General features: G+C 39.9%; 1 protein-coding gene across 1 annotated transcript in view; it reads left to right on the forward strand.

Moving 5' to 3' along the window:
* Positions 1 to 15524: 15524 nt before the first annotated feature.
* Positions 15525 to 15705, forward strand: part of OSBPL1A (oxysterol binding protein like 1A) — a 135803-nt gene continuing 135622 nt past the window's right edge. Inside the window, exon 1 of the mRNA XM_074944484.1 lies at positions 15525 to 15606. The gene's annotated coding sequence lies outside the window, so the exon portion shown is untranslated. The remainder of the gene's footprint in view (positions 15607 to 15705) is intronic.

The following is a 15705-nucleotide window of genomic DNA, read 5'->3' on the forward strand; positions in this document are numbered from 1 at the left end:
AGGCCACAGATATTGCTCATATAAAAGTGCTTAAGACTGAAGTATACAGATGAAAAGACCAGGTGAGATAATATTCCGTGTAGCATTTGCCATCTGTTATGGTGCTGCAGGCAGCCACATGTTCCCAAATGATAATTGCTGGGTCATCATGGGGTATGAATGCAAAATCCCAATTGCTACCATCATAGCTAGGGTGTTTGAAATCCTTGCCTGTTGAATTTAATAAGCCACCTAAAATAATATTAAAAGAGCATAAGACATACAGTGAAAGCTTGGTAGAGCTGGTGCAGACTATTGTGCATATTAACGCAAGGGAAAAAGTGATTAAAAAGAGAGAGTGCAGTAGAATACAATCCTGAATTAGGCCCTGATCCAGTAAAGCGCCAAAACACTTGATTAACTTTAAGCATATTAGCAGTTTCATTGACTAAGATTGCTTGTTTTAAGCCAATAGGACTACCAGAGACATACCTGGTCTGGCTTTTGGCCAATGTGCTGCCTCAGTTTCCCTAAATGTCACACCTTAGTTTCCCCTCAGATGATTTTCTGGCTCTCAGTACCATTAGGTTGCAGAGGTAACCTAGCCCTCTGGCTAAGTCATGAAAGTCTACCTCTTCAGAGAGTTAATCAAACCTCCCAACAGAAACACAATCTCCACCCCTAAATCTTCTGCCCCAGCCTGTGCCAGGGGTTAATTTCAGAGATGCAGGATCAGGCCATAACTAGCTAGCTAGCTGGCCTCCATCACCAGAGTTGAAAAGAAAAAAATAATTGTCACAAACACAGAATATAAAAATACTGTTAAAGCTTTTTTAGTTAATAGGACTACTCATGTTTTCTATATTCAGCACAAGCTTCACTGCTGAATTATGGTCTAAAGCCACAATTTGGCTGACTTTTTATATTTTAAAACCAACTCATGAAAAATTATAATAGTATTGTCTTCAGTTTAATCTGAAATATCATTTATCTCTGTATTAGTAGGAATTAACAGCTCACTGCATACACTATACATACAGCTTTAGTAACTGACAGAGACATATTATAGCTGTTGAGGATGATGTGAAATGCTGAAGGTGTGCATATAAGATGGGCTACAACTTGCCGAAGTTTGTAGAAGCCTCTTCCGAATATCCACTTGTCTGTGACGGCATAAGAGAGATTACACAGGGATACAGAATGCTTCTATGGAAGGAAATCAAATGCAAAATGCAGTTATTATAGTCCAGGTTGCATGTGGTGCTAACAGAAAAACAGAACCATTAAAGATACATCAATACAAATTTCAGATTGGAATTTATACTGAAGTTCTTGTGTTCTCATGAAATCAGTGCGTGGGCTCTGACATATTAGGGGTAAATTCCTGGCTTTGTTGAAGTCAGTGGGAGTTTAGCCACTGATTTCAGTGAAGACAGAATTTCACCCTAGATCTAAAAAACATTTTTTGTACTTTATTAATTTTCTATCAAATAAATGTCACTGCTTATTGGTTGTACTTTCCAGACTAATCACTGTTTAAGAGGAACAACTGAGCTATGGAAGTTGACATTTTTAACACAGTTTTGAAGTGTCAGAACTAAAAGAGGGTTTATTAATAATGTACTAGGGTATTGGAATTAGATAGTCATTCTGTGGTTTGATAAAAAATTAGTCATCCAAAATTAACGTTGTAAAAATTAATTCCTATTACCAACTTTATGTTCTCTAAAAAGCATGATACAATACCTTATGTTATTGCAGAAGAAATAATTATATACATGCACTGCAATAACTTGGTCTGTCTTAAGTATTATTCAGGTATTTTCAGATTGGTACTTAATTTCAAAGTAGAAAAAACAAGGCAGTAAATACTCTACAATATTTACAAGGTTCCACTAGTTAATCTCTACTGTGTGACAATTGTGACAAAGTTCCTCCTCTACCTTGGTGGGTCCTGCACTTATTGGCAGATTTTGCTCACCTCAGAGATTCACAGTAGTCCTCAGTTTGGCCACTTTCGTGGCTCAAATCTGCCATTCACTCAGGTAACCTCATCACTAGCCAGAATGGGGAAAAGGAAGGAGAACAATCCCCACAGTCTCTGCTGGTCCACCTAGTGGGTCAGGGGACAGGTCCAGGACCTTCCCCTCTGGTGGGACCCACAGTCCAAGTCAACTCCTCCTGTATGCAAGAGGGAGTTGGGGGAACCCAGGCTAGCCCTCTACTCTGGGTTCCAGCCCAGGGCCCTGTTGATCACAGCTGTCTATAGTGTTTTGCGTAACACCTGTGCGACAGCTACAACTCCCTGGGCTACTTCCCCATGGCCTCCTCCCAACACCTTCTGTATCCTCACCACAGGACCTTCCTCCTGATGCAAGATAGCATTTGTACTCCTCAGTCCTCCAGCAGCACTCACTCTCAGCTCCTTGCATGCCCCTCACTAACTGGAGTGAGAGCCTTTTTAAACCAGGTGTCCTGATTAGCCTTAATTAATTCTAGCAGCTTCCCAATTGGCTACAGGTGTCCTAATTAGCCTGCCTGCCTTAATTAGTTCTAGAAAGTTTTTTTTTTTTTTTAAACAGAAAAAAAATTTTATTGTGACAATTTTTTTTTTTTTATTGAAACAGAAAAAAATTTTATTGTGACAATTACAAGAATTACCAAAGAACCAAATCAAAGTATGCAACAAAACAACGCAAACAGAAGGTATAACACAGCAGCTTTCAGGAGGGAGAAGTGTTTTTTTTTTTTTTTTATTGAAACAGAAAAAAAAAAAATTTATTGTGACAATTACAAGAATTATCAAGAACCAAATCAAAGTATGCAACAAAACAACGCAAACAGAAGGTATAACACAGCAGCTTTCAGGAGGGAGAAGTGTTCAGGCTAGCCTGGGCCCAGAGCGGGGGGGCTTGGTCTTCCACCCTCCTGAGTTACCTGGTGGCCTAGAGCGGGGGGCTTCCTCGACACTCGTGGTCTTCCACCCCCTCGAGTTACCTAGTGCCGCACCCAGTGTCACCGATTATCCCCTCCTGAGAGTGCCCGGCAAGATGGGCACGGCTGCGGGGTGGGCAGTTTGGGGGTGGGGGGGTAGATTCTAGAAAGTTCCTGAGTGTTCTGGAATGGTCCCTGTTATTTTTACCTAGGGAAAAGGGACCTGCTTAACCTGGAACTAATGTATCTACCTTCAGCCACTCTTTTGTAGCCATCTGGCCTGACCCTGTCACATATCCCCCCTCCCTGCTCAACACCACAGGGTTGGGCAACTTGGGATGTCAGGCAGTGTACTCGTGATAAGCTGTCTGCGTTGCCATGGTGGCCTCCAGCCCAGTGTTGTATGGTGAATTGGAAAGGTTGTAAAGACAGGAACCATCTGGTCACCCTTGCATTCTTCTCTTTATTGTGCTGCATCCACTGGAGGGGTGCATGATCGGTCACAAGGGTAAACCGTCGTCCCAGTAGGTAATAACGAAGTGTTTCCGTGGCCGATTTCACAGCAGGGCACTCTCTCTCAACCACTGCATACTTCTACTCTCTCAGGAGGAGTTTCCTGCTGTGGTAGAGGATTGGGTGTTCTTCGTCCCCAACCATCTGTGATAGGACAGCTCCCAATCCTACTTCAGATGCATCTGTTTGCAAAATGAACGCTTTGTTGAAGTCCGGGGCTATAAGCACGGGGTTACTGCAGAGGGCTATTCGTAGATCCATGAATGTGTTCTCTGCAGCGTCAGTCCACCTGACCATGTCCGGACCCCAGGCTTTTATCAGGTCTGTCAGGGGACTCGCTGTGGTAGCAAAATGGGAAATAAATCGCTGGTAGTACCCCACCACGCCCAGGAATGCCCGGACTTGCTTTTTCCGATTTGGCCGGGGCCAATTTTGGATAGCTTCCAGTTTGTTCAGTTGGGGCTTGACCATGCCCCTTTCCTACAATGTAGCCAAGGTATTTAGCCTCAGCTAGCCCTATAGCACACTTGGCTGGATTGGCTGTAAGGCCAGCCTATCTTAGCATGTCCAGAACCGCTTCCACCTTTTCCAAGTGGGTCTGCTAAGTATACTGTATGCTTGGTAAACTTTCTTAAGCTGAGAAACAACTTAGTGACATAAACCATTTTTATTTGCCTTAAAGATATCTTTAACATTGCTATTATAAATAACACATTGCTTCATTATGCTAATATAACTTACCCACTTCAAAACCCAAAATAGCCAAATTAGAAAAGAAATTATTACTCCTTCGTCTAAGATTTTTGTCCACCACAAAAGTCCGGATAAACAAGGCATTTCTAAGAACTGTAATAAGGACTAACAAAACCACAGGAACTGCCAATAATATCAAAACACCTAATGAAAAAGTTGTTCCTAGGGCCTTACTGAATGAAGTTAGATTTTTGATACGTGTTGTATCCACACATAGAGCACTGGCACTGTTGTTATTCATATTTTGCATCTACTTCAGCTCACTTAACCAAGGAATTCAGCATAGTAAATTAACCCCGTAAATTAATGCTGAAAAATATTTTTTTCAGTAAGCTACATTAAAAAAGCAAGTATTGGTACACCCAGAAAAATATGTCTAGTGCAAGAAAATTGATTGCAAGATTGTGATGCTTGACCATTTTAAAAAATGTATAAGTCTTCCAGGTTTTAAAAACATGGTAAGTGTAGGTACAATTTCTTTTAAACTCAAATTACAGAAGTGTCACCTGTATTGTGTCACCATGCATCTGAAGAAGTGGGTTTTTTACCCACGAAAGCTTATGCCCAAATAAATCTGTTAGTTTTTAAGGTGCCACCAGACTCCTCGTTGTTTTTGTGGATACAGGCTAACATGGCTATCCCTCTGATATTCAGTATTGTGTAGAGTTTTCATATACCCTTTTAAAATTTACTGTTTGTTTCTCCATTGTAGACCTATTTTTGGTCTATTTTCTGTGATAGTAAAGATGTCTTGAAATACGTTTCTATTAGTAAATAATTTGATTATTAATTTCTCCATTTTTTGCAAAGTATGTGAGCCACCTTTTCTCTGCAATTTATAATTTGAATGTTTTCTTTTTGTATAGTTTCACAGAGATTCAATTGTGAAGAATTAAGATAAGATACATTTTCCCTTTCCTCTAAATTTCTTTGGAAAGAAAGCAAATAAATATACTTTATTCATATTTTTCTGTTTACATTGTTATATAGTTGAAAGCGCAGATACCGCAAAATTAGATCTGACTACTTTATTGTTCTGATCCTAACCAAGGACTCCTCAAAAAAAACGGGCTGATGATAGAAATGGTTTTGCATTGGCAAATGTGTGATTTCTGTATGTAGTTTAGGCAAAAAAAAAAATTGCTGTGTTGAGAAAGTGAGTATGAACTAATTCAGCATCTGGTCATCTGCTTGAAAACAAAATAGAGGAGCCCAGCTGCTTCTATACACAGTGTCAGAAATTAAAGTTAACTGTGTGGCATTTTTTTTTTCACCTAGCCTTCAAAAAATTATTACTTTGTCACAGGGCCTCGTTGTCCTCAAATTTTTGCTTCCTCTGTAAGCATTAGTGACAGCAAGAAAATCAGCTGGCTTGGGGACCATATCAGGATTTTAGGAATACCTTTTGACTGTGACAGTTAATTATAAGGTTTGAGCCATATTTGACAGAAAGGGGCGGGGGGGGGGGGGGACGACAGTACCAAACGCAGAGCAAGTTCTGATCTCTGCTCTGATTGATCCCACTTTAGTTCAATCTTTGTGTAAATAGACATCTGCCCAACTCTTGACCCTATTTGAGAATCACCTCTTGATATACACTGGCAAAGTCATATCTGCTTGCTTTAGCAATAGAATAAAGTTGAACTATTTTTTGTTCCTTTTAGCAATGCAGTCAATGCTTTGAGACATAAAACTGGGTTCTCTTCTGGATCATGCATCGTTAGAATGATTGTTAACAAAGTTCTCATCATTGCAGGGCCAAATTTTGCCCCAAGTTATCTCCATGAATCCATATTGAAGAGAATGAGGTTGCATGGGTGTATCTCCTCATGACTTGAAGACAATGGGTTGACACAGATATAAGTGAGGGAAGAATTTGGATCAGCATTTGGAACTTAGTGAACAATTCTGCTGAGGTTTCCTGAGTCAAAAAGAACAAAACTGAATCTCAGATTCCAGGCTCAGTTGGCAGTTTGAAAAAACATGTTTTTATCTGTAAATCATCAAATCTGATTTGAAAGCAATCGAGATACAAAAAATATAGAACCCTATGCTGCCTCTTCTAAGCAGTCACTTTTTGGAGTAGAAATGCACACTAATGTATATAAACACTAAAAAGTAGAACCTCACAAACATCTTGGGAACGGAGGTTGTTCATTACTCTGAAATGTCTGTAACTGAACAAAACGTTATGGTTGTTCTTTCAAAAGTTGACAACTGAACACTGATTTAATATAGCTTTGAAACTTTACTATGCAGAACAAAAATGCTGCTTTTAACCATCTTAATTTAAATGAAACAATCACAGAAACAGTTTCTGTACCTTGTCAAATATTTTTTTAAAACTTTCTCTTTATATTTTTAGTAGTTTACATTTAACACAGTACTGTACTGTATTTGTTTTTTTGTTTGTTTGTTTTTTTTTTGTCTCTCCCTCTGCCTGATTGTCTACTGCCGGTTCCAAATGAGGTGTGTGGTTGACTGGTCAGCTTTTAACTCTGAGGTTCTACTGTATTCAACTTTCCCATCCTAGATTATATATATTAAAGCTCTTCAGTACTTGGTCATTGGAAAGGTAATTTTCCCAAGATGGGCAAGACTTCAGATTTGACCTATGACCTCAATGTCACAGTTGTTTGGCCAGAGTTAATATAACTGTTCTTTGAACGGGTCTTTTCATTTTTGTTACGTTCTGTGTTTGTGTACAGTTGGAGGGCCAAAACATTCTTTCGGTGGCGGTGGCCTAAATTACCACAAGGAATGCAAGGTCTTTCTTCAGTGTGGTAAGGTAAGATAATACATTGGGTCAAAGTCATGCTGTTTGGAACAATTTTTTTAATCCTAAACGTAGAACACACAAAAATCACCCAAACCTTAAACCGGATACAATTAATATTTCTTAGTTATAAATAAAATATTTACGTACAGGTGCTTAATCTATGCATTGACCATTTAAAATGCAAATTGGTGTTGTGAAACAACACCCTCATGTGGAAAACCGCATGTAAAACCTATCAGAATAAAAACAATAATTTAGGGGGGAATAGGAGAATTTTTTAAATGTATTATTTTAGTTCTTAATTTGTATTACCAAATATACACAAAGGAACAGGTAATTAACCATCTCCTTATATTCTTGCAAAAGAAAAGGAACACTCCTGGACTAGATCAGTGGTTCCCAAACTTGTTCCACCACTTGTGCAGGGAAAGCCCCTGCCGGACCGGGCCGGTTTGTTTACCTGCTGCGTCCTGCCAGTTTGGCTGATCACAGCTCCCACTGGCCGAGGTTCACTGCTCCAGGACAATGGGACCTGCTGGAAGTGGCGTGGAACGTACTGGTCCCCACTTCCAGCAGCTCCCATTGGCCTGGAGCAGCGAACCGCGGCCAGTGGGAGCTGCGATCAGCCGAACCTGCGGACGTGGCAGGTAAACAAACCGGCCCGGCAAGGGCTTTCCCTGCACAAGTGGCGGAACAAGTTTGGGAACCACTGGACTAGATAATAGATAGATAGATATCTTTGCATCAGATGATTTTACTCTGCAAATGTCTTTTATCTTTAGTAGACAGTTTTCTAATCTCGTGACTGGGTTTCAGATCTAAGGATCAACATGGTATCACTCATGTTAGGAGACAGGGTGGATTGGATTTAAATCACTAGTCAGGAAGACTCAATTTAATCATGGATTTCTACATAAAAGTGCATTCTTGTTGGTTGTTATAACCTTAATACATATTCTTCACAACTCAGAGATAGATGTAGTTTTCATTTTTAGAAGGTACATTTTTAAGTGATTGGTTTTGAAAACTTTTCAGATTAGTTTTACTACTATATCAGAAAATGAATGATTGTTTGGTTATTTTATTTACCAAAGGTATTTGAAGCAGATATTCATGAAGTCATTGGGAGGTGAACTATCTCCAATTCAACAGGTTAATCATTAATATTTGGAGGATTTTCTTTCTATGCTGTATTAGGAGGAGAACATCACCAGACAGACATTTAAATTGTTTTATTTAACTAAAACAACAACGTTATGTATTCTGGATTTTTTTCTTCAACAGCAAACATATAATATTTTAACAAAACAAGCATATGAATTTTTGAATTTAAACATTCAAGTTTTTGTTAAAATTATTTTTAACTAAAATTGTTAAATGAAATATTTAAAAAAACAACAACAAAAATTAAATCGACTATGTTAGCCAAGTCAACATGAGAAACTTAAAATATTGTCTTCCGCAGCTAACTCAGTCATCTCCACCTTCATTTTCCCGTTTGTTCATAATCTGGAAAAGAAAAACAAGCTTTCCTGCCTTTTCAGGTCCCAAACGATTTCTCAATTTGGAATGAATTAGTCCAAAGCAAGAAAATATTCTTTCTACACCGGCAGAAGCAGCTACTGCTATTAAAAGTGAGATTATCACTTCAACAGTCTCTGAATCCAAGTGCTTAAGTGACTTCCACCAGTTCCCTGGTGTGATTTTCTTTAAAACATCACCAGCAAATGTATATTTCTTGAATGGTTCTTATTCCCAAACTGGCTCTCTTTTATGGCCTGCTGCCATTATAGGTTTTCCCTTCTAATGAGAGAATGGTATGGTAGATCTCAAATCAATGAAGGCTACACTCAGAGAGACTTCAAGACTTCTGGAATATGCTGCTCAAACAAAAAGAAAAGGAGTACTTGTGGCACCTTAGAGACTAACCAATTTATTTGAGCATAAGCTTTCGTGAGCTACAGCTCACTTCATCGGATGCATCTAGATGCATGTAGCTCACGAAAGCTTATGCTCAAATAAATTGGTTAGTCTCTAAGGTGCCACAAGTACTCCTTTTCTTTTTGCGAATACAGTCTAACACGGCTGTTACTATGAAACCTGCTCAAACAGTTTCACTTTTGTTTCTACTGCCTGTCCCTCCATTCTCACATTTATCTCCAGACTTCTCCTTGTCCAGATCTATTCCACCCCCAACAATCTTCTATTCACTGAACGTTTTGAAACTTTGCACTTGTAGAGAGAGGTAAGGGATTAACTCTGTATACACAAATTTGCAGAGGGACAATAGGGTTGAGGTCTGTTATTTCTCACCTATCTATATATTATATTATATTTTATATTTAAAAACATTTTTGCTGTTAACAAGCATGTTGTCTCTGGAGATACAAATCCACAATTGGAGAACTGCAAAACTAAGCATCTCTGATGGTATCTTCTAGACTGAGCGCTGGGTCCCTTTGGGTAGATAGAAAAATTAACCTAAATAATCTATATAGAAGCCCCTGGAACCCCATAAGATTGGGTCCATAATCCATGAACTATTTGGAACTCATTTACAAAACTTTTCTTAATCATTACATGAATATATTGTCTCATACTGTAGAATTAGAATTTATAATCCCTATTCCATGATGAGATATCTCTGGGCTATAATGTATCTTAATTAAAATGATCTTTAGATAGTTTTTTTTCTCAACCACCATTTTATCAAAAAAACTCTGATTTAAATAAAAAAAAATCATTGATTTTTATCCACCCTGTTAGGAGAACCATATTTCAGTTTGTGAAGTCAACATTTGTGCAAAATGAATGCAAAGTGGATGTAAAATGTCACAGCTGGTGTGAGTGGAGAATTCTGATTTGGTAGTGTTTATGAACAATTTGCACAGGTATAAAAAAGTTACACAAGGTGAAATGCAGTAAAAATCAAGTGCAGAGTAACCAGTTTTGCCATTGACTTCAATGGGGCCAGGATTTTACCTCTCGTAAATGGTTAAAAGCAGCACAAACAATAAAAGCTCCTAATCATAATTGTATGGGTTTTGCATGGTTTCACTTCAGGACAGAATTTAAGGTTGTTTGGGTGCTTTAACTGAACTTTTCAAGTCCTTAACACTTTTAAGCATAACCTTAACTTTGAATTTCCTAGATTAGTATTGCTTGATTTGGGGATAATTAAAATATCCCGGTAATGATTTACCTTTAAGTTACTGATCCATACTCTCAACTGTCATCCATCTTAACATAGCTTTTTGTCTGGGAATTTCTTCTTCTGAGGTCACTTTTAGGGTACTGTTTATATTGCAGTTAGTTTAGGATATCTATAGTTCAATGAGAACATTTTGCTATAAAAACAGTGAGTGATCACTTACTGATAGGATACAGATGTCTGTATAATATTTAGCATGCTGTCATTCTTATTTGGTCAACTTTTGAATAAGGCTTCCAACCAGATAAGCACTTAAGCCACATACTTAAAATTAAGTGTGTAATAGTCCCATATGTTGGGCGTGATGGCATACTTAGGCCTAATAGAAGCCTGCTATGGATTTTAAGAGTCTAATGTTTAATGGTGTAAGCATAAGAAGAACTGTATATGTGTAAGAATTTGCAGAGTAATCATGTTTGTGAGAACAAGAAAAGATAAAGTAACTAAAAAGGTAGAAAAGACTGGTTTGATTGAACTAACACTAAACCTGTATTGATGGAGGGTAGGGTTGCCAACTTTCTAATCACATAAAACCGAACACCCCTTCCCCGCCCCGTCTCTGAGGCCATATCCATGCCCCACCCCTTCTCCAAGGCCTTGCCCCCCGCTTGCTCCATCCCCCCTCCCTCCGTCACTCGCTCTTCCCTACCCTCACTTGCTTTCACTGGGCTGGGGCAGAGGGTTGGCGTGCGGGAGGGGGTAGGGCTCTGGGCTGCAGATACAGGCTTTGGGTGGGGCTGGGGATTAGGGGCTTGGGGTGTAAGAGGGGACTCTGGCAGGAGGCTGAGGTGTGGGAGGGAGTGCAGGGTCCCGGCAGTGCTTTCTGCGACTCTGAGGAAGCGCCGCCAGGTCCCTGCAGCTTCTAGGGGCATGGATGGTCAGGCAGCTCTGTGCAGTGCGTGCTGCCTTCGACCCCTGCAGCTCCCATTGGTCGCGGTTTCTGGCCAATGGAAGCTGCGGAAATGGCTCTCGGAGCGGGGCCAGCATGCAGAGCCTCCCAGTCCCTGGCCGCCCCAGGGCCTAGGGGCTGCAGGGACCTGGCGGCCGCTTCCGGGAGCCACGTGGAGCTAGGGCAGGCACGGAGCCTACAGGAGCCCTGGGCCCTCGCTGCGCTGCCGACTGGACTTTTAACAGTCCAGTTGACAGTGCTGACTGGAGCAGCCAAGATCCGCCTTTGAAAACCGGATGCCTGGCAACCCTAATGAGGGGAGGAGAGTTAAAATGGAAACAAGAGACTAATACATAAGTATAAGAAAAGATAAAAAGTTATAAATAAGTTTGTGTAACAAAGGGAGGTTGAAGCTGTATTGTCCAGTGCTGGAAGCGACTGTGATGACATCATCCTAATGAGCTTCCCACTTATAAGTAATGGATCACTATTTGCTGAGTGTTTTGCCTTAATAAATATTTGTTAGACCCCATCTGTTGATTAAGTGAATCTCAGTCCAACTTCAGTACATGGTTAAGTACTTTGGTGGATTGGGGGCTAAATGACTGTGAAACTGCTATAAGATCATTGTATGCACATCTTATTCACTATCTTGTATTTAAGACCAAACCAAAACTGCTTCTGTTATTATAGCAAAAAGACACAATACACAGGCCCAGATCCTGGGCTGTGGCCAAGGACCATTTGGTGCATCTCAGCAGGATTGTGTGTAAAGGTGGCTTTAAGCCATCTTTGTGACCCACCTCCCTCTCTGATCTTGGGGCCATCTGTGTGCCCGTCCAATCTTCTGTGTAACTTAGAGAAACCTGAAAGCTTTTCTAAATTGCGGTGGCTGTCAATGGGCCCCAGGGGCCACCCCAGCAACTGAGCATTAGTAAGTACAGGAGCCTTGGCCATGCACGCTTTCCTCTGGCCATGCCCATATGTCATTTGGGAAGGGCATGGCATAATAACCAATCCAACAGCTCTATATCACCTGATTCACCTCTTCAGGGGGCCTCCTCTAGCGGCTGGCTAAGCTCGCTTTAGTACGGCTTTGCGCAGTACAAACTAGTCCTACCCCACAGTAAGTTGGGCCCACAGTTAGACCATGTGGCAGGCCTTTCCATTTTGTCTTCCTGTTTGCATGCATTCAGATCTACTTTACAAAGGTTCATAGAGGGTTCTGTTGGAGAAGGTGGGCCTGACTCTTCAGTCTGTTATGCCAGTGTAAATCCCTACACTGGCATAAAGTGTGTGTATTGAAGTAGATGACCAGACCTCATGTTTGTATCCTCACCAAGCAAAGGGGAACTAGAAAAAAGGAATAACTTTCCCAGGAATCATACGCACAATGGCTACATACTATTAGAGCACAATTTGTCACACTACCATTTTGACTGTTCATTTAGTAAACATTTTACTGAAGGATAGCATCTGTACAACAGATCAAATTACAATATTTCAGTAATGAATTACCAATATCCAATATCCTTGTAGAGTTGGCAATAGTGAATATATGTGACATATATTTTTTCTAGTTTGAAGATGAAAAAGAGAACAAGATCTGGAGAAGTGCACAAAGAAGATGAAGTGTCAGAGGCAGAACTGCAGACGTTTTGTGGAATACAGGGGGATATAATACTTAGTAAATCTTAACTCTTTTCAGTTCAGAACACTTTCCAAATATTATTCCTCACTTCTTCCCTGGATAAGCAAGTATAAGTACAGTTAGTCAATTGTGCAATGCTATAAAGGGTGTACATGCTTTTTCCTGAGCTGTCTAAGCTATCACTGGTGCCCTGAAGCATGATAAAGTATCACCCTTACACCATCTTGCCTGTATGGTTCCTATTTTCAAACCATGTCCAAATTAACTCGTAATTAACACTATTATTTTAAATTGTCCAACCCTTTTATAAGTCTTGTAACAGGATTTGACCTCCTGCAGCAGTGAATTCAACAGACTATGTGCTGCATGAAGTAGAAGTTCCTTTTATTGGTTCTGAATTTACAACCCATTTAGCCAAGGCTCTCCTTGGTCTTGTATTCTGGAGCAGGGTAAAGAGGTGGCTTGATCCTTCAAAACTTTGAATTCTGCAGTCAAGTTGCTCCATATGCTTTACCCTTCCAGGATAAATAATCCCAGCAGAGGAGATGGTGTAAAATGTATTCTGCTACAAGAAAATCTTTGACAAAACCAATTCACATCATATACATGAATTTTATCCAAAGGTGGTTGCCAACGCACTCAACCCCAAAATAGCTTGTCGGATGTTCCACTTATTACTAACTGCAGCAGGCCACCTGAAAAAGAAAGGAAAAGATATGCCCAAATCATGGGAAACCCATGGTCATGGCAACACAGCTTCCAAACTTTAAAGAGCAAAACTCTCTAGATTATTATTCTTTATACAATGCTGGGTGTGTACAACAAGGGGTTGTAAAACTGGGAAACTGTGATGAAGAAATAACAGGACTCTGCCTTGAAGAATTTGGAAACATGAGATAGTCTAGTTGGCTGCTCTACAGACACTGTGTTGTGTGGTAATTACAGCTGGGAAGAGGTAGGTTATTGCTTTTTTATTTTATTTTTTTTTTTTTTGAAGAAAGAGAATGTGGGGGCTTGGCTTTAATGGGAAGCTGTTTCATGCTGTCAGGGTATTGTGAAAGGTGGCAGAAAGCCATGAGTGGGCTAAGGAGACAAAGGGAGAGAAGCTTAGGTGGAGCCAAGGGTGTGGCTGGATGTGTGGGAGAGAGGTGCAGGTAGAGCAGTTATGGAGTGCTCTGAAAATGTGAAAAAGGCTGAAGTTAATATGGAAGAAAAAGAGGCCAGTGTGAGCATGGAAATAAGTGAACCCCTTCAGATAGTATATACTAGAGCTAGGCAGGAAATGGGTTTCCTGTCCTGGGAAAATGTAGATTTTTTTTTTTAAATTTCCATACGGAATCAGGACAAAAAGTCGCAATCTCAAAAATTTTCACAAACTAAAAATTAAAAAAAAAGAACGTTTAGGTCAATTTAAATGTTTTCTTTTGATTTCAACCTCTTTTTTTTTTTTTTACTGTAAATTAGATTTCAAAATGAAAAATTGTTTTGAAGCAAAAAATTGAATTTTCTGTTTGGGAAATGTTAAAATGGAACATTTTGACAATGTTGAATCTTTTCTCCAAAAATTTTTCAAAATGGGAAATTTGTAGAAATCAGACCTTTCCCATGAAGTTTTGGTTTTGATGAATCAGCATTTTTTGACATTTAGTTGTAAAATTTCTGACCAGCTCTTTTGTATACCCATTGCTAAAGCCCATCTGCAGAATGATGCCTTACTTAAGATCAGAAAGAACTCATTCACTAGAGACAACACAAACCAGAACACGAGATCAGCAGATTCTGATTATTCATCTGTATAGACAGCAAACTACTATATTCAGTCCTTTCATATGCTGCAATTTCATGTTTAGAATTATCATATTTTAATATATAGAAAATAAATGAAGCAGAGACAGTAATCTACAATGATACATGCTTTATTACACCTTCTTTATGTCATCTTGGTTTCACAAGCATTGCTAAGGTTTAAATTTGCCCGTTCCTGGAACTTGATGATCCACCCTACTGGGTTGAATGGTTTTCTAACTGTATTTGTAGCTCCTGACTTTTCACTAAATGCAATACAGAGTCACTAATGTCTCAACACTGTATACTACTATAATATTTAACAAATTCGCATGTTCTTGCAAGGCTTCAAGTAGCATCATGGGAGCATTCTCCAGTGCTGAAGGCAGAACTGAAAGTTGCCAGATATTATAGGGATTAAATATGGGCAAGAAAGTGGAACAGATGGGAAGAGAGTGGTGGATATAAGGCTCTTGAACCAAAGTAGTACTTCAGCCCCTATGGGTGTACAGTCAGAATTTCCCTTCGGTGTTATTGTATTTGTATATAAGCTGAAGTAACTGCAAAAAAAAAAAAGTGTATTTTTTCAGATGACTTTATGCTCTTTTTTGAGGGGTTACATTTGTCTGAGTTCTTGTGTCTATTTATGGATGTAATCTTCAGTTTTATTCATATCTGGATCTGATATATTGTGCCCTCTTTGTAAGATAATAGATGGTTGGGTCCGAGACTGATAGGTGGGAAACCTAACTCTGTTCCCCACCCTGCCACTCAGTGTGTGGCCTTAGGCTAATCATTTAACTTCTTTGTGCCCCAGTTTTCCCCATCTATAAAATGGGAATACTCATAATTTTAAATGGCTTTGAGCTCATCAAATGAACGATACTATATAAGTATTATTTATTATTAAGGTCACTAGGCCGTTTAGTTTCAATATGCCGAGCCTCCCTCACACATCAAGGTCTTATCTGTTCATTCCCTGCAGCATTCTCCCAGGGTGTTCACGCTCAGAGCTTTTGGAGAGGGCTCAGACGCAGATCAGACCCCGTCTTACCCAGCCTGCCAGGAGCTGCAGCAGAACCACCTCTGGGGCAGAACCCATCCCTGTGAGAGTATGTGTGTGTGCGCGCGTGCGTGCGCGCGCGCGCCTGCGGGAAGCCGCGCTTGCCTAGCTCAACAGACCCCACGGCCCAGCTGCTGGGGCTCCGAGC

This window comes from Natator depressus, chromosome 2, assembly GCF_965152275.1.
Source record: "Natator depressus isolate rNatDep1 chromosome 2, rNatDep2.hap1, whole genome shotgun sequence".
Taxonomy (NCBI): Eukaryota; Metazoa; Chordata; order Testudines; family Cheloniidae; genus Natator; species Natator depressus.